Source organism: Aythya ferina (assembly GCF_964211825.1).
Source record: "Aythya ferina genome assembly, chromosome: 3".
Classification (NCBI taxonomy): domain Eukaryota; kingdom Metazoa; phylum Chordata; class Aves; order Anseriformes; family Anatidae; genus Aythya; species Aythya ferina.
In genome coordinates, this window is record NC_140298.1 from 10,179,252 (window position 1) to 10,195,184 (window position 15,933).

The window sequence follows — 15,933 nt, forward strand, 5'->3', positions numbered from 1 at the left end:
TTGTTTACATGGAGAATCTTTGAAAAGCTTTTGCGTTATTACTTTACCAGCTCACCCTAGGCTAAGACAGCAGGGTAGGTTGGGCTAGGACAGAAAATAGCATTTTTATATTGCTGACAAAAAGTGGGATGCTATCCCTGCTGTAATGTCAGTAAGGAGGGGTGTTTTGTTTTTTATTATAACTCTTGAATATATATGTGGCCCCAGTGTTAGTTAACAAACATTTTTCTTAGTGATGCTGAGGACACTGATTTTTTGTTTGTTTTCTCTGAGAGGACCTTTGGCGTGTCCAAGAAATCCAGCATTGATGGAGCTTGGTAATGCAGATTGCTTGACTTAGAGCAGCAGTGCCAGAAACTGATGGCTGGTCGGTATTCTCTACAAAACAATCTGGTTGTTTCCCTTCAACAGCTAGAGGACAAATGTTTGCAATGCAAAAATACCATTCTAATAGGTTCTTGCAAGTGATTGTAGAAAAGTGACAGTGGATTTAGTAGGGTTGATTGTATAAGCTGATTTCTATCAGAATCTTTTTCTTTTTGCCTGTAATCAACTCTCAGGAGATAGGCTTGTTAGCAAGGCACCATAGCTATTGCATAGCAGCTTCCTGTGTTCATTATAGCTTAGATCTGTTCTGCAGATTGAAGATGCAGAGGTCAATAAGCACCTTTTGGAATCACTCCATTCACATTCAGAGAACGTGGTTATCATACCCCCTTGCTTTGGGCTTTTTTGCTTGCATTCATGTGTCCGACAGAGTAACATCAACACTCCTGTCATATTGCGTGCGCTCTTGATGTTCCCATCTTCAGCATTTCTGAGACCTGCCAGTCCCCATCAGGAATCTGGGGCTCTTCCCTTAAGTGTTTCTACCAAAGTAAAGCCAGCAATGTCCAAGGCCACTCTTAATGCAGAACTTTATACGAGAACTCTGATTAGTGCCACAGGTTCAAACCCAACTTGCTTATCTGCTGGTATGATTGTACACTGAAATATATGCTTAGATATGTATTTCCTTGGATTTCACTCTTACTTTAACCCTTTATAGTGAATCTTAGTGATAGCATCTTTTTCCCACTAAATCTCTCATAGAATTTATTTTTTTTAATGATTTTCCAACTAAAAAGGGAATACCTCAGGTCTCCGAGTTGTTTCAGAAGAGAGACACTGGTTCTACCACTCTGGCACAACATCAAGGAAACCAAACAGAGATAGAAGGAGTTTCGTGTGCTTTTCTATATGTTAGTACCGTGAAGTGTGTACAGATCCAGATGACTGTTTGCCATACCACAGCGTGTGTCACAAATTTCATTTCAATGGCAAAAGGAGTACCTGGGGCTAAGTCTGTAAGAGAAGAGAAGTCACCAAAGACATTTATTTTCAGACAGTTCTGCCTATCACACAGCAGAAAACCTTAGGAATTTTCATGGTCCAAATGGACTTCAGATACTTGTGGAGTGTGAGTTGCCAGCAGCATTGTTTTGATGAAAGGAGTCCACAGCAAGTATTTTGCAAAACTCAAGGTTTGTCACCAAAACATCAGATCACTATCAGAACTTCTAAAAGGCCAGAAGGCCATTGTTCCATGTTTTTGTTTTGTTTTGTTTTGTTTTCCTCTGGAGAAACAGGTTCTCTGGACTATACTTATTCCTCCTCATAGTTTCCAAAGATCCAGGAAGTATTTTACAGACCTTGAGATAAGTGCAGGTGTTTATTCCAGTCCAAAATTCAGGATGCAGATCTGAAATGCAAATGTCATGGTTCTCTGTCCTAGAGATATCAGTCTTCACCTGCAGTTTCTAAAAGGAGCATGTTCTGGCAATGTTTTAGGTTATTTCCTTTAACAGACCATTTCCGATATAAAACCTTTTGATGTCTTGAAGGGTTTTTCAAAGCTCCTTATAATGCTAATTGCATATGTGCAGGAGAAGGAAATTTATGCCTCTCCCTCCCTAGATAGCCTGATAAGAGCCCTAATGAGAAAAAATGCAGGAGACAGATATCTGTTGTCTTACTTGAGGGCTCTCCAAGTATCTCAGGGAAATGTTCCTAACTGAATGCTAAGAATTCAATACCCTGGTAGCGGGTGGAAAGAGCGTGTTCCTGAAAAAAGAAGGCTAAGAAGAGAAGGCTAAGAAGAGAAGGCTACCTTTCTCTGAGAAGAGAAAGGTAGGCTCTGACTGCCCTTAAAATCGTTATGCCAAGAATAGGGGTTGTCAGAATTACCTGCATGCAAGCCAAGTGCATCAGAAGGGCCAGTTTGGACCAGTAATTGTCAAAGGTTTCTGTCAAACCTCATACTGTTCAGCCCACACATTCATATGTTCAAGAGGAACCTCTGGAGAAAGTTACTGCTGCAGTCTTTCCAGGCAGTGGGCTCTTTGCCAGTGGCTGATTTTGCATTCTAAACCTTGGCAATTGAGTTAAAATGTTTGAGGCTGGAGTTGTCTTTGTTTGTGCACAGCGTTGCACAGCAAACACTAACCTATGATCTGGTTATTAAGTGCAGTGGTGTTGTGGAAGGCCAGATATCCATGTCAAAATTTAACTTTATTTTGTACTGAAAAGCCCTGTCATCACCTTGTCTAATCTAAGGCACTGAAAAGATTTTGGTTTGTATCAGTCATGGGTGACTCTTTGGAGTGTACACAACTCTTACCAGATTATTCGCTGAGGCTGCCAGTCATTTCTGTTTGCAGACATCCTTAGTTACCCTTTTAAATGTTGCACCTCTCTTTTTCATGGTCTTTCAACCCAACTGAAATCTTTGTGATTATTTCCTACAGCCTGTTTCTCCTGTATTACCATGACCAGTACAAGCATGTTAAAGATTCTCCCTTGTTTATTCCATCCAGAATATCAGTATTTTAGGAGCAAACGGGTAAACTGATTGACAGAATCTGTTGGGCTGCAGAAGGCATTTTATTTCTTGTTCCCTTTGGTATTTTAACAAGGGCAATCAACTTAATTCCACATTCTCTTGTGAGATTTTGCCTTCTGGGTAAAGAACATCCTTTACCTCCCCTTCTCCCCCTTTTCCCAAACAGTCTTCTGCTATGCTGGGAAGATGGAATGTATAGGTGATATCCCTTTCAGAAAATACATCCATAATATATCACAAGTATTGTCACCATGATGTATTAATGTAATGCATCATCAGAGAGCTGTCAGGGTGAAGATTTATTACTCTAAAATAAGTTATGGTAAGACACTGGGGAATGGGTTGACAGAATTTTTGTTTATTTTTCTAAATTAAGAACTTTTAGAGTAATTTTAAAAATCTCTTACCTTCTTGAAGTAGTAGGGATGGGAGGGTCACAGAAAAAAAATGACTTGAATCAAAAACACCAGAAGGACTCAGGAGGCCTCATAAGAATAAGAATGTATTTTTTTCTCCCAGGTAGTTTCCAAAAGGTCTGGTGCAAAGTTTACAGCTTAGATGAGTGCTACGGTAGGCAGTCAGATTCATTTTAATCAACCCAAAGTGGACTTAATTGCTTTTCCTTTAAAGGAAAGCAGAATACACAAAACATAAAGCCTTGGGCTAAAAAAAGGCCCATAGGGCTAAAAATACTACAAAAGGCTATTCTCTCTGGCCAGGTGTGTCCAGTTGACTTACCACAAATGTGATCCAAATCGAATGAAATCAGTGAGAATTTTTCATTAGGTTTCACAGACTTCGGATCAGGCTCCTTCCCTGCGTCATGCGGTGAAGCCATGAAACTTGGCACATTTATAGCATTGTAACATAAAGCCATCTGTGTACAAGTACAAACTTTTCCTTATTGCCAAAGTGCTTAATGTAATTACAATCAGGCTTGCTTCTTCTCTGCTCACTTCATCCATATGCCGGGAAGTATGAAAACTTGAACTGGTAAAGAATCCCACAGCATCTGAGTGTGCGTGCTGCTTACAGCAGCAGACATTGCTAACCTTGTAAATCTTGTGCCCTTCTGCATTTTAAGGAACACACATAGAGTTACTGACTGTCTGATGGGGAAACAGTCTGATAACAGAAATATGCCAGAAAGTTCAGCCTGGATTCCTTTCTTTCTAACTGTACAAGACACCTGAACCAGGAGCCTGGTTGCCCTCGCTCCTGATGAGTAGTCAGAAATGTATCTGTGTGGATGCCTATGATAGAAGTTGCCTTCAGGAGGTGACTCTCACTCGTTGCTGGCTAGAGAATGGACATAATGCCCCTATTCACTTTGTTCACCATCTAAAGGAGCTTGTGTTAATCCTGAGTGTCAGTTCCTTACATTGTCCCTGTCCATAAGCAGCTGCAAAGTAGTTGTTTCATTTTATGATTCATTCTGTGTTGACTTCAGGTATTTCCAAATGCAGTATCATCCCATGGCATTTATTTTGTTACTTGCATTTCATAAATAATGATATTTGCATGTAGTTTCTTCAATATTGAATATAACATTGGTCCATGTAAGTTAAATACTAAGGCTGTTCCCAGGTTAATGTGTGCACCGTGCTTGCTGCTGACTGACTGAAAGATGCTACACTGAACTTGACCCTACAGCCCACAGACATGTACTTGACATTATCAGCAGGGATAGTAATATTTGAAAGGAATATTAACAATAAAAAAAAACATCTGCAGTGGATGCATTTGCAGGAGCAGGGAATAAGTTTTCAGGAAAAAAAAAATGCTGAAGGCAAAGAGTGGTAATGCCAAAAAAAGGTCTACAATTTTCTCTTGCTGAAGGAAAATAATGATAAGCTGCTTAATTTTGGCCAATTTTAGGAAGACAGTTTCATTAATTACCTAAAATGTAGGTATGAAATGAGTGCCAAAGTTTTGCAGATTGCCTCTACCCAAAGTCTGTTGTAAACTGTGCTGCTATCAGTCTAGGAAAAATCTTTCCTCCTCCATAAACTTCAGAATAGTTTAATCATGTGTAGTGACACAGATATGTTGGCTCAAGCCAATTTTATTTCGAGCTATTATCTGAGATGGGTATGTACAGATGCTTATAAAGCACCTGCACTTCGCAAATGCTAAATAACCTGTTTCTGCACACACGCCAAGCTTTCCTGGTTATCCAGAAGGCCGTGTAGGTACATATTCATGTCCTAGAGTGTACGACTGTCCATGGGCACTATGTTGCCATCTCAAATGCAGCAGGGATTTCCTCTTCTAAACTGGGATGTAATAAGAGCATGCTTTTTTTTTTTTTTTTTTTTTTTTTTGTTATAACTAGTCAGAAACGGTCTTGACATGCACTCATTGTGATCAGCTGAAGTACTCAGTGGAAGAAGGTGGGCCTGGTCCTCTGAAGTGTCAGGCAGCTGAGCTGTTAGGATCACCTTATGGAGCATGGAGGTTGAGGGAAGATTTGTGTTAGGATCTCTAGTCTAGTGAGAGTAGTTTCTCTCCTAAATATATGGTGCTAAAAGAAAGGACTTCTGACCCATGCCACAAGTGTTAAGAGGCAGACAAGTCTTTGATGTGAGGGTATCTGTGGGAGATAGTCACACATGCTACAAACTGGACGCTTAAGTGCTTGAATTATATAGAGGTTGGAGTTATAAGGGGGTTGCCTAAGCTCCTGTTCCCTGTGTGTTTCTGAGTAGAGTTTCACTTAAATTTAGTATCTGTGGTGGTTCCTGCTCAGATCACCAGTCAAGACAATCTTAGGTCAGTAAGCTTGAAAGGAGATAAAATATCTTGGAAAGACCATATGAAATCTATCATGGCAAACCACTGATAACTCCACATCTTATTAGCTTCAATTAAGTATTTCCATGGGAAACTGTGGAACTGTTTAAAGTCATGATGACACATACACACACTTTGTTCCATCCAAAGAAATAATCTGTTTTCCAGATTTCCAAATAGCCAAGCTATTTTGTTATTGTTTTTTTTCTTTTCCTCCTTTTAAAAGAAATAATTTATAAGAATTTATCTTGGGCTTGCTACAGATTTAAAAGGAGAAAAAAGGTTTCTTCTGTCCGACTTTTAAATTATATGCATGACCAAAGATAAATATGTTTTTTATTTATAACCGTGGATAGATGCCAAACAAAGCCTTTCATATGACGCACCGCTGCTGTAGTGGAGAAGTACTTAAAACAGTTCCAGTCAAGTTAGGCCCCAAGACTTTTCATGCAACTTCATGCAAAATGGCTAAGACCTTTCATTTATTTTTCTTCCTTTTCTTTTGAACATCTTCAAAGGTTACAAGTGCAACATGCTTAGAGGATGCCAGGCTTCTTCCTGTCGAGCTGAGATGGTCTGAAAACCACATTGAAACATGGGAAATTGCAGCTACCACAGATGGCAGATGAGGGGGGTTTTGCAGGCTGTAGATCTCTCCTGCCGCTCCCCTCGTGGCTGGTAACAGTTGGACGAAGGTTATGGATGGAGGCTGGCAAAGCCAAGAGTTGGTGTGCTGTTGTGAGACTGGGATGAATGGACTTTGACAATACTGCTGAATAGGAATACTTGTGGAGCTAATACAAACAATTTGTAATTGTCAGGGCTGAAAAGTAAAAACATGATTATAAACTGCGCATAGGATCAGCTTATGTCAGCTTTAAATGATTTAAAAGTCTAGTGTCTGGAGCTGCATCTTACTTGCCTGTAAAACTCCTTAAAGAAGACTTACATAACCATACAAGCATTTCTCTCCCTTCTTGTGTATTTATTGTGAAAACTAACCCTTTGTCTAGCTGACAGAAGACATTTTTCTAGGACAGATGTGAAACAAAGACTTCCGGATAAATCAGAAAATAGGGATTTTCTTGATTTAAACAGAAGAGACACTTGCCTTGTCACAGTAACTCTTTCAGAAAGTGCTGCTTATCCTTGGTTTATGCAGGAAGAGGCTCCAAATAAGTAGGTGCTAATGCAGCCTACAGCACCTTGGTCAGCTGGTGGCTTTGTGCTGTGCCAGGCTTGGAAGCTGTTTCTGGGTGGAAGCGGTGCAAGTTTGTAAAAGATGCAAACTGCCCTGAGACAAGGGAAGGAGCATAAGAAAGCCTCTTCTGTTACCTAGAGCCTACCGTCATTATGCCTGACCTGAATTCATTATCCCTTGGTATCTGCAGCAGACGGTGACCTTTGATGGCACTGAAGCACAGTATGTGAGGACATGCCTTCCTGGCAATTTTGTCTCCCGGGTGCCAAATGTGGCAGCTTCCTCACTCCATGTCCAGGCTTCCTCTACACCAACACATGCACAAAAATTAAAATGCTACTAAATACTACTAAGTAACACTGCTTAGGAGGGCTGGGTTGCATTTCTGATATTTCTGCAAGTGCCTCTATCTTCCTATCACCTAGGAGTCTGGAGCAGGCTGGAAGCAACTAATTTACCATGTAATAAGATAGGGTCCTGTTGACATAAGTCAAGGGCAAAACTATTAAGTCATTAGGTCTAATGTTGTAACATTCTGATACAAAGGCATGGCCTGGGCCTTTCAGATGTGCATCTGACCTTTGAGGATTAAGTTTCTTCACAGTTTATTGTTAGTTCTGAAAATGTCTTTTTTTTCCCCTTCTGTTTCACATACATTGATCTTTGGCCCTGTGCTAGATAGAGCTTGCATATCTGCTCCTGCAGTCCTGATTTGCTCCAGTTTCATCAGAGGAAGTAATGATAGAAAAGGAGTCATGTTCTTAACCCAGCAATGCTGAGAATGCATCACATTTTGCTTTTCTTAGCACTGCCCATGTCATGGCTTGGCCCATGGGGTTGCAGGCAGAAAGGAGAAGAAATAGAACTGGCTGTCAGGATTCTTGCACAAAGTAGAGAGAAAGTGAGGGTTGCTCAAATCAATTTATCTAGGTGTCATTTAAATATATTTAATATAAACCTGCCTTGCTCTAGCCCTGTGTTATTTTGGTAAAGCCAACTTTTTTTCAAATCTAACAGTTTCGCCAATTAGCCAGATGATAATTTCAACCATTGTATCCTGCGGCACAGCAGCAGGTCTGCACTTGTTCCAATTTCATTGCACAGGCAAGGGAAATGCAATTGGACTGTAGAACTTGCCATGCTGTCGTGATTATCATCTCTCAAGATAGATTCACTTAATGTCAACTTCGTAGACTTGTTTAGCCCTGAAATTTTTGGCTTAATGCTTTCCATTTTATGAGTCAGTCTTTGAAATAAAGAGCCAAGAGATGTTCTCACTTGGAACAGGGCTGGGTTTTGTCTCCGTTTACCATTGCTCTGAAAGCTAACTGTTCTCCAGGTGAAATCATGCAACAGGTAAGCCTTATGTCCTTCATATGTAATGAACCATTTTTCACTTTTAAGATGCATGAAGAAACCATATCAGTGGACTCCCCAAGCTGTTGTGTTGTCTGAAACTTCTGAGCAAAATTTCACAGACAGTATGTCATCATTTCATATCATCTTAGAATGGCTGAGGTTTGAAGGGACTTTAAAGACCATCTAGTTCCAACCCCCCTGTCGTAGGCAGGGACACCTCCCACTAGGTCATATTGCCCAGGCCCTCATCCAGCCTGCTCTTGAACACCTCCAGGGATGGGGCATCCACAACCTCTCTGCGCATTTTAACAAGGAAGGCTCATTTTATGTGATATTCTGGGCAGTTGTACAGGAATATATTCAATAATGTGGAGCATTCACCAGACCAAAATATCCGAGAATGTGTTAAATTACATTTGTAGGTTGTTTTTTAAGTCTATCTTGCAAAAGGTCTGCAATGCAATCTCTTTTAAAAATATATCTGAACCTATCTAAGCATATTTTACTTATGCATTGAGCTTGTCTTTTTGAACTATTGGGAAGGGTTCACTCTCTGAAGGAAGAATTAGCAGGCCATTCTTTAAAAAGGACAATTGGGAAGCAAGACATCCAATGAGCTTATGGCAGTAAGCTGTGGAATGCTATATTTCATTAGGTTCTGTTTTATTTTTGCATTCCATGACTTTAAATACAGTGGTGATGGGGAAATGCTGTATTTCATGAATTTTTGTTTTGTTTTATTTTTTTTCATTCAGTGACTTTAAATACAGTGCTGATGGGGAAAGGGAAGTTGTACTAAAAAAGATCGTGCTCTCAAGACTGCACATGCCAAGGTAGGTCTGGAACGGATGCTCATGGCTGAATTAATAAACTCTGACTGTCAATGTTTAGAACAAGAATTCTGACAGACCCTTCACCATGACAATACTAGAGGGAGTCACAGTAATATCATCTGCTGCTGAACATTGCTAGTGTGTGCGCACTGTTGTGCCAAAGGTTAATATGCCAGTTTTATTTCCTTCTCTCTACAACGATAATTTAAATGAGTTGCACACATAAGTGATGTTATATGCATAGGGTTTCGCATTAAGTTTGCTATGTCAGATTTGTTTATAAAAATCATATTTTGAACCACTTGCCCAGGGGCTCCGTTCTGGGGAGCTGCAAGCTGATTTCTTTTAAAGAGGCAGTTTTTGTTTTCCATGAACTTTCAGTAGAGATTTTGGAGCTCTGAGCAGGGAGCTCAGTTTTAAAATTAGCACTTGCCCAGGTTTACAATTAGGTTTAATTACTTAGCAACAGAGAGTTTAATCTAGTTTTACATGTGTGCCACATGACCCTTTCCATACCTTACAGGGATTGGAAGGGCCCCCTGCCTCTCCTGGGGAAAATTGCTTTCCAACGTTTTGGAGACCGTTTACAATGTTTTTGTTCCTATGCTGCAATGTTAACATTGCCCATAAACCTAATAGTTACACAGTAGTTAATAAGGGGCAGAAAGTTTTACAGTCTTTTCCGCAGTTGTTAAAATCCTGCTACTGTAATTTAGTCCTAGCCACACAAAGCCGATCAGTTGTTGTGAAAAATAAGAGGCGGTATATTGGTGTATTCATGGAAACCGATGGAAAAGAGGACCTCTCCTGAGCATCTAGCTGAACGTAGTAAATTTGAGGATTATTTAAATTGCTTGGTTTGTAATATAACCACTCAAGGGCTTGCCAGCAGTTTACCTTCAGGATGTGTGGCTTTTCTATAAGAGAAAATCATTTTGGATTTCTGCAAAGAACCAATTGCAATTAATGGCACTATCTGGCAAAGGATGGCTTACCAAATTGCCCTTCAGTTACAGGAAAAAAGTTCTATTAATGATCTTGCGAGCATATTTTTAGTCAGGCTTGACCAGAATCATTTTCTAGCTGTTTTCTAAATTATATTAACCAAGGGCATTTCCAAGGTACTGGCTGTACTGCCCCTTCTGACATTATAAACCTTCAGAGCATTTTCATCCTTCTCCAGCTAGAAGACATGCTGCTATTTGTGACCACACCAGTGGAAATGGGATACTTTTCATTGTGATTTCTAGAATCAAACCTGAACTGAAATGGACTCAAATGTAATTAAGTTTGGACTACAAGTACCTGTTAGGTCCATGCTTACTCCAGTTGCTTAACCACATCACTGGGAAATAGGAAAGGCTGGAGAAGGATTGGCAGACAAGACTCATTTTGAAAAGGAACATTTCTTTACAAATTTATCTAAAAGAGAAGTTTCCACAAGCAACCTCAGCTGATAAACAGTTACATTAAAAATAATAATAATAATGATGACACCAAGTTAGGTGCGTGTGTCGATCTGCTTGAGGGTAGGAAAGCTCTGCAGGAGGATCTGGATAGGCTGCACCGATGGGCTGAGGGCAACTGCATGAAGTTTAACAAGGCCAAGTGCCGGGTCCTGCACCTGAGGCGCAATAACCCCAAGCAGAGCTACAGGCTGGGAGAGGAATGGTTGGAGAGCTGCCAGGCAGAGAAGGACCTGGGAGTGATGGTGGATAGTCGGCTGAATATGAGCCAGCAGTGTGCTCAGGTGGCCAAGAAGGCCAACGGCATCCTGGCTTGTATCAGGAACAGCGTGACCAGCAGGGCTAGGGAGGTGATCGTCCCCCTGTACTCAGCTCTGGTGAGGCCGCACCTCGAGTACTGTGTTCAGTTTTGGGCCCCTCGCTACAAGAAGGACATGGAGGTGCTTGAGCGGGTTCAGAGAAGGGCAACGAAGCTGGTGAGGGGCCTGGAGAACAAGTCCTACGAGGAGCGGCTGAGGGAGCTGGGCTTGTTCAGCCTGGAGAAGAGGAGGCTCAGGGGCGACCTTATCGCTCTCTACAGATACCTTAAAGGAGGCTGTAGTGAGGTGGGGGTTGGCCTGTTCTCCCACATGCCTGGTGACAGGACGAGGGGGAATGGGCTTAAGTTGAGCCAGGGGAGTTTTAGGTTAGATGTTAGGAAGAACTTCTTTATTGAAAGGGTTGTTAGACACTGGAACAGGCTGCCCAGGGAAGTTGTGGAGTCACCATCCCTGGAAGTCTTCAAAAGACATTTAGATGTAGAGCTTAGGGATATGGTTTAGTGGAGACTGCTAGCGTTAGGTCAGAGGTTGGACTCGATGATCTTGAGGTCTCTTCCAACCTAGAAATTCTGTGATTCTGTGATTCTGTAATAATTAAAAAATCAGCTATTGACCCATCTTTAATTTGGAATATTTTTCTCACAAGGTACCTGTTGTAGTAGTACATGGAAAACTCACATAGAGATTATTACATAGTAGTGAAGGGTTGTAGGGGAAAGGAATAAAAAAAAAGCTCATTTGTTTCTAAATCAGAACACTACAAACACCATGAGCTGTTAAGATCGGTGATATTATGTGCTATCTGAAAGGACAGAGTTCAAATTATTTGGCTACCATAACTCTGCTTCACTGCTTAAGATGCTGCGATTTCTTTTAGAAATAATCTTTCACCTGTGTTGCCTGGGATTGCAGTGATATATTTTGAGCTATCTGTAGCATTTTTTAAATGCCTTTTATCTGAGATTAACAATGAATATTTTGCTATATACACATTAACATTGTTCTTGCCCACCATGCCTGAAAAGGGAGCTATGGGCTATATCCCAAATGAACTTGGTGCTGCTGACACGTTAGGTATTGTACCCTCTGAAAATGGTATAGTTGATGGAGTTGATAGAAACCTGTGGGCTCAGTGCTGAATTTAACGGGAGTTTTGAATGCAGGGAACAGATAGTTTAAAGTAACAGAAGTGAAGGGTGTGTTGTGTTTGTGGTGGGTGGACACTTCAATGAGGAGTCTCCGTGAAGATGGACAAAGCTCCACACTTCTTCCTATGTATGGTGTTCTGAAGCATTACCCAAATACAGCACGATCACATCGCCACCGGGCTATAATAGAAGTCTAAAAAGGATATGGTACTATTCACTCCATAATTTCTGACCCGTTGCATGATTACACTCCTGGATTCATTCTGAAGCACATCCATGGGAGTACCCATGTAATTATCTGTCTAAAAATATAGCGCTGCCATTTCTGGGTTGGTTTCTGAAGAGTGCTTGCCAAAAACTTTATCAAGATGCTTAATACGCTGTTCTGTGCACTTCTCGGGCTGGACTGTTACAGGGAAAATGAAGGCAGTATTGCAGTGGCTGCAAAGCCTTCCAGCTCCAGCACACTGTAAGTGCTCTAGAAGTTGTTCTGCACCTTGTGTCAGAAATTCCCATAGCTGGCAGGCTTGATATTGCTGTGGCAGGAAGCAGAAGCAGCTCCCTGTGCCTGCCCTTTGCCATGCCACATGGCTTCCTCGCTCTGCAGAGCTCAGCACACCTGATCCGGTGCCAAATGTTTTCTGCTTTACGAGGGGGTAAGCCAGAAAATTCCCGGTGTTGTCCTGAACAAGCTGTGAGGAAGGCAGAGGGGGAACTCCGTTCCCCGCTATGTTCCTGACACTCCCAACAACTATATACAACCCTTTGGCATAGGTGCACCCCCAAGGTACAATTCGGCTCAGCACTGGTACTGCTTCTGTCAAGAAGTCAAGCATTGCTCTGCAAAACAAACTTGTCTTCATGCGGTAAGTTTGTTCTCCTACGCCTTGATCCAAAACCCACTGAAATCAACAATGTTTTGAAGTCAATTTCCAGTGATTTCCACAGTCTGGAGATTAGATTTCACTGCCATTTCAACCTTGGATCTCAAAAACTCCTGACCGCCTTGCTCTGCCTCTTTTTTTCCCTACTGTGGGAAAATAAGCACTATTTAACATGATGCTATTTAACTGAGCACCACACATGGAAACTGGAGCCCTATTGTTAGCCCCATTTCACAGACGAAGAAGCTGTATCTAAATTGATACCTTAAAATTGCGGCAAAACTGAGAATAGAATCCAAATTTCATTCGGTAGATACCCAGCCTTTATGGACTTTGAACAAAGACATCACAGTACAAGAAAATACTTTAGCATATTTTTCATTTGCAAATATTTCCAGATATCTTGCCTTATTCTTTGTATCTTGCAAGTGTAGCAGTGGACCAGGAATACCTCATGTTCCTTTAACTATTGCATTACTTTTTGTTCCTTTTCTCAGTTATAGTCATTAGCAGCTTGTGAGTAAATCAAATTTTAGTAAAAATATAGGCAGTTGGGCATTGCTGTTTTTGTGCTGATTGGGGTAGAATGCTGTAAGAAAAATGCACTGATATTTTCAAACCGCAGTGGAGTTTGTGTTTTGTTTTTTTTTTTTGTTTGTTTGTTTGCTTGTTTGTTTGTTTTCTGAAAAAAAGAAAAAAAAAAACTGACCTGGCTTATGAGCCTCACTACTCTTAACTTTGATAAGAATGAGTCTTCTTAGAAAGAGACAGAAACCCTTCTAAAATTTTCCATTACCAAGGAGGTTCAGCCAGCAGTCAGGCAAGGCTGTTGGGAGAGAGCTACATTGCAGGTGACACTTTGCAATTGCAGTTCTTAGGTGTTTATCAACTGCTATATTCTCAGCTTGAAGGTACCAATGTTTTTGTGTTGTGTAATAAATTACTGAATGTTTACATGCAATTAGGTGTGTGCCTACGGAGGAGACACTAGGAAACAGGATTTTCCTGAGGTAGGAGCTAGTTCAGAGGCCCCGTTCCACTGCAGTAGCTGTTGTCAGGAAGGACTGAGTGGCAGTTCTAATTACCAGTGTCTACACAGGTTTCTCATAGGAAGATACAAGCTGTCACGATCCCTTGCCAATCACATGAGAACTGACCTAGGGAGAGCATCAACTGGAGGTGAGTGTACATGTCCAATAAATTCAGTCCCTACTGCATTAGCTTATTTTTAGGATTGTCCTGAAAAGACATTCAGCCTGTATCATAAAACCTTCCACTGAGCAGAAAATATACAGGATGATGATGACTTTAAATTTGGGTTCATGCCCTCTGGGGCATGAATTCATAGTACTTGGGATATGATTTGATAATGTACTGAATGCTGAAGGAACGCAGAATCTCTAGATGAGTTTGTAAAGACAGAGCATTTATGCTATGTCGGCGCTCTCCTAATCAAAGGAAGCAGAAGAAATTTTATTCTTAATTTTACCACACGTGTTATTCTTAATTTACAATAAAACCATGGTTTCTACATAAGATATTTCTCAGAAGAAGGCTGTTTAAACTTAACGCATAAATTTATGCATGCAACTGATACGCCGTTTTCTGATTTTCACCTTCTTCCATTGAATGTATTAGAGACTTGTTCTTGAACATAGTTTAGACAATACACATGTCACAAGCAATGATGAATCAAAGAAAGAAAGCATCCAGAAAGGGAAGCTAACTAGACAGGTAGGCCCTCATCAGCATCACATTCTGTTCCGTAGCTACAATAACAATAATTGAGTCAGACACATGGATTTTAAGTGCCTCTTAAAGAGGAAAGTTAGGGAGAGACACTGTGGAAAGGAAATTATATACTGAAATGTGGCATCTCAGTTTTGCAGCTGCCAACCTTGTTCTGTCAGTAGCCACAGCTGTTGCCTTTTCTTCTAAACTTAGCAGGGGATGGGTAAAACTAAAGAGAAGCAGCGCAGGCACTTCAGCTGATACAGAGGTGTGGGTCCAAGTCCCTCTGTGTAATCAAAGGAAACCTTTAATTAGTGTTAGCTCTTGAGAGATGGGTATTTTATTTGTGTGGACAGAAGATCACAGCCAGGGAGATGTGTGTCTGTCTCACGTGGACAGATGCATTCTCAGTGTGTTCCTCGGCAGCTCATCCTGTATCAGTTAGGTGCGTTTTTTTTCTGATTTTGCTGTTTTGCCTCTTGTGTTTTGTCCATCTTGGGGAGCAAGCTTCCTCAGTCTTAGCTTTCCCAACAACTGAAGGAAAACATTTGTCCCCAGAAGGAGGAGATCTAGTCTATGGTTCTACCGTTGATCGGACATGGTGTGTCAACATGTGTTCCTCAACCCCAATGTCAGACCTGGTGGATTTCACGTCTGCAGTGATGAAAAATACAGCAGGACTTGATATTGCCTGTACAGTTTTCAGTAAGAGTCTGGCAATATTATTACTGGATTTGTGTGTGTGTGTACACATGTGTGTTTTAAAGTGTCACTTTGGGGCAGCATGAGACTAAATGTGAGTATTAACTTCCTTTTTTTTTCCCACTGCCCTTGAGGTTACAGGAAAAAAAAATGTGAAGACATGATTGGGCATGCAGAACAAAACCCAAAGACACAAAGAAATCACCCACCATTTGTGATTTTCTGTCTTATTTTTTAAAATGCAGTCTTATGCTTAAAAGCCAATTCTCTGCTTTTTGATGTGCTGGCCTGAGATATTTGAGTGCTTTGTCTTTCCATCTGACAAACACCTGCCAGTTAGATTTGGGGAGGTGAACAAAATGCAGACATGGGTAATGGTAAACGTTTATCTCCCCTGATTCACACGCTGTAGCAATCTGGGCCTTGGCATAGGGGCATGAAGGGAGTTTATGGTGCAAAAGACTGCTGATGTAGCACTGGAGGACTCTGTAAGACCACCAGACCTGGTGCAGTTTTGTCCTATAAGAAGCAGTTCTGATACAGAGTTATCTGCTGACTGTCTTTCAGCTTGGAGGGATGTAGTTGGCTCCTTCCAACAAAGAAGCTGGGAGTGAT

General features: G+C 41.0%; 1 long non-coding RNA gene across 4 annotated transcripts in view; it reads left to right on the forward strand.

Moving 5' to 3' along the window:
- LOC311434716 overlaps positions 1–15,933 on the forward strand; it is a 277,684-nt gene that overhangs the window by 189,239 nt on the left and 72,512 nt on the right. For 2 of the 4 annotated variants that reach the window (XR_014691666.1, XR_014691667.1), the window contains 2 exons: positions 8,990–9,067; positions 13,985–14,064. The exons of the other annotated variants lie outside the window; for them this stretch is intronic. This is a non-coding gene — a long non-coding RNA (uncharacterized lncRNA). The remainder of the gene's footprint in view (positions 1–8,989; positions 9,068–13,984; positions 14,065–15,933) is intronic. 4 annotated transcript variants of the gene reach the window in all.